We start from the raw sequence: 9,634 nt of genomic DNA on the forward strand, positions 1-9,634 counted from the left end.
TCCAGTTCTTTAACCATTATACCACCTGCTGGCTCCTCAACATGATTTTCAAGTCATCAGGTCTGAGACTCAAACCACAGTCAGCCACATGAGAGTCCAACACCTTTTCCACCATGCTACCTGCCAGTCTCAAGTAGATCCAAGTTTTATGTTTTTGTAAATTATCCTCTTTTTAATTAAACTTTACTCATTACTTTATTTCCTTTTTACATAGCTTTGCAAATATGGTTATTATTTTTTATAGTCATGCTGTTTTATGCTATCTAGTACCATATTCATTAATATTGAGATCAGAGATTATGGTCAGTTATTTCAAAGTTTCCAAGTACCTAGAAAAGTCCTGTGGGGGCCAGAAGATGGCATAGCGGTTACCTTGCTGGACTCCCAGATATCCGACCACAGTTTGAGTCCCGGACTCAGTGGCTTTAAACTCATGCCTGGTGCGTGTGCGTGTGTGTGTGTGTGTGTGCATCCAAATTCTCAGGAGAAGGGATTATAGCATAACCATCTTCCATGGGGGGTGATTTCTTGCTTTCTAAAGTCTCTGTCTCTCTGGCAAGCACATATCCCCTGTATCAAAAATCTCTCCAAACAAACAAACAAAAAAAGTCCCATGATTCATTGAGTTGTCAGGAAAGTCATTATACATGTTTGCATAGAAAAACAGAAACATAGGCCATGACTCTCCAGATGACCTAATATTTAGATGCTTAATCAATACTTTCAGATATCTAAGAGTCCCTATTCTGAACTGTTCTGTTTAGTAATTTGACTTCAAAAGTCAACATTTTAAAATACTTTTTGTTAAGTCCTTTAGAACCAATCTGTTACTGGAGCAGATTATTAAGCCTCATCCTCCAAATTAATTTTTCTTTTATTTATTTGGATTTATTGCCTTCATACTCTTTCTATCCATTTAACTTTAATCTTAAAAAGAAACATAACTTATGAGAAAAAAAACATTTATCCTTGGAAATTTCTAGTCCAGTTGATGTTAGAAAACTTAAGCTATAGTTGTCCAGCGTGTGAGTGAATGAGTGCCTTTTCTGAATGGTGAGTCTACAATTTATTTTCCCAGCCACAAAAGCACTGTTAACACATAAACTATGAAAACCAAAATGTATGTCGTTCTTCAACTGTTCCACATCAATTACAAATAGTTAATGTGCTCGAATGAAGGCACAAGATAGTCATATTTCACTGTGCTTTGACATCAGTTATAAATATGAATTGTGTTCAAACTGATTCATTTCAGACTCATTGTCCTTGCCTACTGAATTATTTGAATTATTTGTTATCTGAATTATTTTTTTAAATTATGCTATCTGATTAAGAAAATAATGCTTTGATATCAGCAGTATGATAAAACCTAACAGTTAACATAAAGGTTACATTGCTGAACTCCCATGTAGTTGACTATGGTTCGAATCCCAGACCTGCTGGCTTAAAACTCATGTCTGGTGTATGTGCATGCAAACCGAAGATCCCAAGAGGAGAATGGAGAACAATAGATTGCAGTGTGGTCATCCTACCCCCAGCCCCCCAGGGTTATTTCTCACTTTCTGTTCTCTGTCTCTCTCTCTCTCTCTCTCTCTCTCTCTGCCTCTCTGGTGAGCACATGTGCCCTATAGCAAAAATTTCTCAAAAAGAGAAGAAAAGAATGCTTTGCAACTTGAGTTTTAATAAATAATCTAGTTTATTAAAATACACAATATCTGAGGGGAAAGGTATCCATTATTGTCCATCCCAAATGAAAAACAAAAAAGCAGGCAGAAAGGACACTGCAACTAAACGATCTTGACTCGCTCCTGAGTCTGCAATAGTACTGGGAAGGCTGCAGTAGCAGCAAGGTCATCAGTATTATCTGACTAAGACTTAACCTGGCAGCAAGCTCTAATGTCATGGAAGAATTATGTGCTTAGGGGAAAAATGCATATATTTTTATTCTAGAACTTCTATCGGCAATATTTGTTTGGGAGGAATAAAGTCATCTAGGAATGAAGAATCTACGGGTAAAATTTGTTGTAAAATATCAGTGAACACCTTGCTTGTTGGGAGGTGCCTCTTGTCAATACTTATAATTTTCTCTTATAATTTATTTATATTTCTCTGAAAAGGAAAATAGCAAACATCATGTGATCGTATTATAATAGTTATGAATATGGCAAATTGGTATGTGTGCTTCTCCTCTTGAAGAGGAGCTCAGAGCAAAGCTTCATTAATGCCTCTGCTAATTCAGAATTTTATCCTATTCCAAGGTCTACAGATACTCTTCTTCAAAATTTCAAAGGCTCCGGAGACTTTACATATCAGGCATTTTATGAAATGGCTCAGTTCTATAGGAACTATAGAGAAACCATACAATTATTTCCTCATTTATTCTCTAAGAAAAGGGAAAGTATGGCAATTTTTAGTGGTTCAGTATGCAGAAGCACTGAAACAGTGATCTGATGTTTATTGTGTAGACTGACAGTTTACAAAAGGAATAAATGAAGGATTTGCCTGTGACATCTGAATAGATTGAAAAGTTAATATAAAGAAAATAAATTTCTGGGTAAGTTGTTAAAATACTAAAGAAGATGAGAGGAAAAAAAAAGAGGGAAAAATAATAAATAAAAGAAAAAGAAATAAATGAAGAAAAAAAAAAGGAAAAGAAAAATGAAAGCCAAGAAAATGAAAACCACAAAATGAGAGCTACTCAGCAGTCTCCGGAACTTTGTGTCCTTCAGCAGCTTTCAAAGGCATGAGGGGCATCTATTTCCAACAGGACTATGACATAGGAACCTAGCCTTAGGCCTATACGTAAGTAATACTGATTCATTTCAGACTCATTGTCCTTGCCTACTGAATTATTTGAATTATTTGTTATCTGAATTATTTTTTTAAATTATGCTATCTGATTAAGAAAATAATGCTTTGATATCAGCAGTATGATAAAACCTAACAGTTAACATAAAGGTTACATTGCTGAACTCCCATGTAGTTGACTATGGTTCGAATCCCAGACCTGCTGGCTTAAAACTCATGTCTGGTGTATGTGCATGCAAACCGAAGATCCCAAGAGGAGAATGGAGAACAATAGATTGCAGTGTGGTCATCCTACCCCCAGCCCCCCAGGGTTATTTCTCACTTTCTGTTCTCTGTCTCTCTCTCACCCCCAGCCCCCTGGGGTTATATCTCACTTTCTGTTCTCTGTCTCTCTCTCTCTCTCTCTCTCTCTCTGCCTCTCTGGTGAGCACATGTGCCCTATAGCAAAAATTTCTCAAAAAGAGAAGAAAAGAATGCTTTGCAACTTGAGTTTTAATAAATAATCTAGTTTATTAAAATACACAATATCTGAGGGGAAAGGTATCCATTATTGTCCATCCCAAATGAAAAACAAAAAAGCAGGCAGAAAGGACACTGCAACTAAACGATCTTGACTCGCTCCTGAGTCTGCAATAGTACTGGGAAGGCTGCAGTAGCAGCAAGGTCATCAGTATTATCTGACTAAGACTTAACCTGGCAGCAAGCTCTAATGTCATGGAAGAATTATGTGCTTAGGGGAAAAATGCATATATTTTTATTCTAGAACTTCTATCGGCAATATTTGTTTGGGAGGAATAAAGTCATCTAGGAATGAAGAATCTACGGGTAAAATTTGTTGTAAAATATCAGTGAACACCTTGCTTGTTGGGAGGTGCCTCTTGTCAATACTTATAATTTTCTCTTATAATTTATTTATATTTCTCTGAAAAGGAAAATAGCAAACATCATGTGATCGTATTATAATAGTTATGAATATGGCAAATTGGTATGTGTGCTTCTCCTCTTGAAGAGGAGCTCAGAGCAAAGCTTCATTAATGCCTCTGCTAATTCAGAATTTTATCCTATTCCAAGGTCTACAGATACTCTTCTTCAAAATTTCAAAGGCTCCGGAGACTTTACATATCAGGCATTTTATGAAATGGCTCAGTTCTATAGGAACTATAGAGAAACCATACAATTATTTCCTCATTTATTCTCTAAGAAAAGGGAAAGTATGGCAATTTTTAGTGGTTCAGTATGCAGAAGCACTGAAACAGTGATCTGATGTTTATTGTGTAGACTGACAGTTTACAAAAGGAATAAATGAAGGATTTGCCTGTGACATCTGAATAGATTGAAAAGTTAATATAAAGAAAATAAATTTCTGGGTAAGTTGTTAAAATACTAAAGAAGATGAGAGGAAAAAAAAAGAGGGAAAAATAATAAATAAAAGAAAAAGAAATAAATGAAGAAAAAAAAAAGGAAAAGAAAAATGAAAGCCAAGAAAATGAAAACCACAAAATGAGAGCTACTCAGCAGTCTCCGGAACTTTGTGTCCTTCAGCAGCTTTCAAAGGCATGAGGGGCATCTATTTCCAACAGGACTATGACATAGGAACCTAGCCTTAGGCCTATACGTAAGTAATATCAAGGAAAACAAAGTGAATGTTTCAGAACTTAAATTGTCACAAAGGGTCATCACATCTCACAGCTCAGCCACTCATTCTGAAAAGATCTAAATAGTATACATTTAATTGTATTTTGATGTAAACTTGTTCTGATATTTTGTACTCTAAACTCTCTGTTTAATTAAAATCATGTATTACATACAAAATCTGAACACAAAATGACGTTTCCTAGGTTTAGGGTGTAAGAAGGGGCCCCACAATCGCACCCATTAGCAGTCTCTATTTCTTCCTTTACTTTGGTAGCTCCCCAGGGAAGTTTTGTGGAGTCTTTATGGCTCTGAGGAACGAGGATTTAAAATGACTGAAACCAGTACCAGGCAGTAGCACAAAAGAAACACGACTGGACCCAGGTGGAAAAGGTCCTGGGTTGGCATACTAGGACCTCCCTGAGCACACTATATATGTCCATGATCCAGGCTGGCTGAAACTCGGGGAGGACTGATGCGTGAGGACCCTATTGGAATGCCTGTTTCTCTCTCTCTCTCTCTCTCTCATTGAAGAAATAAATGAATAGGAAACTTTTTAAAAGATGACTGGAAAATGTTTAAAAACTTAGGTGTTATTATTATATTTAGATTTTCTTTTTTTGTTTTCTTTCTTCTTTTTGTCTTTATTCATGATAGAACATGTGTATGCATCAGAGAGAGAGAAAAAGAGGGAGAGAGAGAGAGAGAGAGAGAGAGATCTATCTTTCACAGTGTCTGCTCGTACTGAGTTCCCTCTCCTCCAATACACCACCATGTCAGATCTTGGGGACTACTGCACATATGTGCCTGGCTAACTAGGCCAGGGATTTAAACTACACTTCTCATGTGGTATCTGGCTTCTCTGGAGCAACACATTACTGCTGCACTATGGAGCTGACCCAGATTAGATCATTTTTTCTATTCCTATTAGACCTACTACTTGTTGATTGCCCAAATTCCTGAATAAAATGCTTGAAAATACAGTCGACATCTAATTAAAATGGTGGACTGAACAAATGTTTACCACTGCTCCTTTCCTTACTACTACTAAAATGATAGTAAAATTATTATCATCATCACCTACAAGAACAAAGAAAAAAAAAACAAAAAAATGAGGAGCCAATGTCAAAAAATGTTGGGAAGATGGAAAACTGAAATGTGTAGGTCTAAAGAAAGTGAATTCATTCATGCCTCAAAGGCCCCAGAAAAGCCTAAGAATTAGAGGCACCAGATACTGAAAGTGAGAGTAAAGTGTAGGGTTAAAAACAGTAGAATTATGGGGCCAGCAGGTTGCGTGGTAGTTAAATCGCTAGACTCCCACAAGGCCAACCGTGGTTCAAGTCCTGGACCTGCAGCTTGAAAATCATATCAAGTACGTGTGATGTTCACCCAAAATCCTAAAAGGAGAAGGATTTGCGGTGGTCTTCACTTCTTTGGGGTGATTTCTTACTTTCTTTCTCTCTGTCTCTCTACTCATCAGCTAGTGTGCATGCCTTAAGACAGAAACCTAAAAATAAACAAACAAAAAATCCCATAGGATTATGAGAGGTAAGCAACTATACCTCAATTATCTTTCCAGAAAATAGAAGGTTTACTCTCTAGAGAGGTCTTAGACTCAGAGACATTTTCCTTTAAAAAAAAAAAAGATTTAAAATAAAAGAGTCTATATACTTTTTTCTAGCCCTCTTTTCCTCTTGAACTAGCAGAACATTAGAGATGGGTGCTTCAACACCAGGACTGAGGCCAAAGGATATCTTAATGTGTGGATCTACAGCAGTCAGAGAAAGCAGTCAGTCTGGTCTGCAACAGAGAATAGAAGACTATTAGAAATGATGCCCATTAACTTTACAGTACTTTTACAAAGTATGCATACACCTTAGAATAATTTAAATATATTTTGTTGAAAAACAACTATCTTTATGTTTGATTCCCATTTAAGTGGAGAAACAAACAACTTTTGAAAAACAATGGATTTCTAAAAATAATTTCTTCTTGTCCTTTGAAAGTTACCTTATCAATTATGTTTTGTCTAGATTGATTTACAAATTTGTGTTTTCCATGAATACATTGGGAGAAATGAAGTGATATAAAACTTACAGGAAAGCAAAGACTATCCAGTATATAGTAAAAAAATGTGTCCTGTATAATTTAGCCACAGATAATCTATCCAGATTGTCTTTTACCACTCAAAGAGATTCCCTTTACTTGATCAAGCATAAATTTTTGTTCACATGATATTTTAGAGTACTAACATAAAAGAAAAAGAGCCAAATAATTCTTCCTCATGCACTGCATAAATGGCATTTGCCCTCTTTAAAGTCTAAAGAGGTTAGTTACTTTCTGGCAAACCTGTCTGTAAAGATTTCCAACTGGAAATGTATTTTGCATGATAACAGGTTGAAGTCATGAATCACTCGCTAACTCATTAAAGTGACTAGCATGGAAGGATCCCTTAGGAATTTGGGGAAAAGGTAGTTAAGCAATTAATGAAGTTATTTAAAATCCTGATATGGTTGAGCCTGCTTTGAAGACTGCTAGGGATTAATATTTATTTAATAGATTGTCAGTTTCATGCCAAAAAAAGAAATGTGACAGAAGTCACTCTGGTCTAAATGTAAAAAAGGTAGCCCATTTGAAGCATATTTTATTGCAGTAGTTGACACCATTAGCGCCTGTACCATTATATCACCATACAAAAGCCATCATTCTCCAGCTGAAATTAACATTGCTGTTATTTTCGATTAGAAGAATTGGCTCTAAATCCAGCAATTCTCTGCAGTGATTTATATTTTAGTAGCTGCCATCTTGCACCAAGAGGGAACATGTCAGAGTATAACCACTCTCTGATGAGACATAAGGTATTAAAATTGATATGAGATGACAAAATGGGAGGATAGCACTGTAGGGGTATTGTTTTCACTTGTTGTGGATAGTCTCTGTGATAGCTACATTCCGGGACTATCTGCTAATCTTTGTGTCTGATTCAGAACCTGGTTCTTCAGTTGGAAATGCCTAGGATGTGAGCCTGGTATTATGTAATTAGCTTTTATCTCTTGTATCAACTATTTAAAATGTATTAAGTGATAGAAAGCTCTCATTCATAAACATATATGATGGCTGAATTGATTGACAGAATGAATGCTCTTGAAAACATTTCAGTAGCTTCCTTAATTATATTAGTATTTATTTTCATATATTGTAGAATTACCTACTTTTGTATTAAAATGTTTCAAAGAGCAATATAATATAAGCACTGAGTTTTACCTTGAAGTCCAGCACTATAATTAGAAAATTACATAATATTGAAGAGCATATTATTTAGCTTTTTAAAATTACCTTTATCCCCAGAAATACTTAGAGGCGTCCAAAATTTCTATTTTATATTTCTCTTGCTCACTCTTACAACACTCTGAAATAGAATAGCCATTAAGAGATAAATATGAAGATGACTTTGGCAGTCAAGGACACTGTCTTCGTTTTCATATTCTTAATACAATATCGGACATATGAATTCATGTATAAAGTGTCACAAGCATCAAAATGTATGGTAACATCATTCTGGTACCTTAAAAATGCTCACAATAAAGAATGGTGGGCTGGGTTTCTACCTCTGAAACAGGAGAAGAGAGCACTTTGGGCTGGGCAGTTTCTCATTCTCTGTATCCAGGAGCCTTTATACTCTTAGGGGGTCACATGTTCTTCTTAAGAACTGCATCTTCTTTTGTCTATCCTCTCACAGAATACAGTTGCTGCAAAAGGTTGGTAACGGTCTCTATTGTACTATTTTCAACTTGAAGATTCCTTTGTTCCACGGAACATTGTTTAAAAATAAAATTTTCAGCTTCTTATTTTATGTCACAGCAGCAGTCGTTGGTGGAGCTGGGAGTTGGGACTGCAGAGGGAACAGTAAAAGGTTTCTCTCATCAAAAACAGTAGTGGGTATGGTTTCACTGATACATGAATATAGTAAAACAAATTCTGTACTCTATGCAAAGTTTTCGCGCCTTATATTTTATTTCAATAAAACTGTTTTAAAAGCTCAAAAAAAAAATACACGAAGGAAAAAAAAAAAGCATTAGTTAAGTGCCTGAGGAGGGTGAGAGATAAAAACAAAACTTTTGACAGTAGCAATCAAGAATCAATAAACTAGCTCTTATAAACTAGCTCTTAAGTCTAATTCATAAGGTCAGGATCATGAAGTCTGCATTTAGTGCCCTGTGAAATGTCTTACAAGCATTAGGTAAGTCAGTCAATTGGCCATTTGGACAAACAAGGTGTATAAGGAAGAGGTTTAAGTTATTGTGACTTATACAAAGGAAAGCATTTTATATCATTGCATCTATTTACAGCTCACCATCAAGAAATAACCCAATGTACAAGTGTTCAAATTGTATTACCGATAAAGTAGATCATCTACTGGGTTCATCCCTTGGTAGTCATTTTCCTCATATATAAAACATTTAATTACTATGAAAATGTGGGTGTGTCTGTGTATATTATACCCCTTTTCCTATTTTTACCATCTCCTACCCAACAGTAAATCAAGGACCTAGTGTTATCATCCTTAAAAATAAAGCCATTGTGTGTCTGAGAAAAGGTCATCACCTGAAAAAGTCATCACCATGCCATCATCATTTACTGTATCCCAGAGGAAAATTGTGTGTAGAATCTTCTTTGACCAATTTGTCTGAATCTTTGTACCTCTCACTGGTGATTCTACCAGTAAAGCTTAGGAGACAGCAGAACCTTTCTCCTGGACATTTGAAAGTGCTGATCTTGCATGTATAACTTACTCTTCTTCATGGTGGTACCTTCCCTGATTATAACAGTGGATACCAGCTATAACCTGGTCTACTTAGACTAGCATCAATACACTTTTCTCATGTCTTCCCCCAACATTGCTAATCTGTCACCCAATATTCACCAATGAAGTTTAAAATTGTAACTTGACTTCTTGCACTTGACTGACAGTTCTAATTAGCATCTACGCTCTTCTCAGACTCCATTATTCTTTCTTTCTGTAATACTCCTCTAAAGGGCATTTAGTCTTGTCCTTGTTCCCAGCCTTTTCTATGTACTCACAACAGAATCATGCTAAGATGAATCTTCTGGCTACTTCACGCTTTGCACACTATAGCTGACACAATGCTAGGTTCATCACACCTTGCTTTCTTTCTGGGAACACAGAAAGGCC

General features: G+C 36.0%; 1 long non-coding RNA gene across 1 annotated transcript; it reads right to left on the minus strand.

Moving 5' to 3' along the window:
- Positions 1 to 6,190: 6,190 nt before the first annotated feature.
- LOC114008350 (uncharacterized) lies at positions 6,191 to 8,325 on the minus strand. Its single transcript, XR_003549903.1, has 3 exons — positions 8,049 to 8,325; positions 7,777 to 7,849; positions 6,191 to 6,240 (listed from the first exon to the last, which is right to left on the minus strand). It is a non-coding gene; the product is annotated as an uncharacterized LOC114008350 (long non-coding RNA).
- Between the last annotated feature and the right edge of the window lie 1,309 nt (positions 8,326 to 9,634).

Source organism: Tupaia chinensis, unplaced genomic scaffold, assembly GCF_000334495.1.
Source record: "Tupaia chinensis unplaced genomic scaffold, TupChi_1.0 Scaffold000322_1, whole genome shotgun sequence".
NCBI lineage: Eukaryota > Metazoa > Chordata > Mammalia > Scandentia > Tupaiidae > Tupaia > Tupaia belangeri.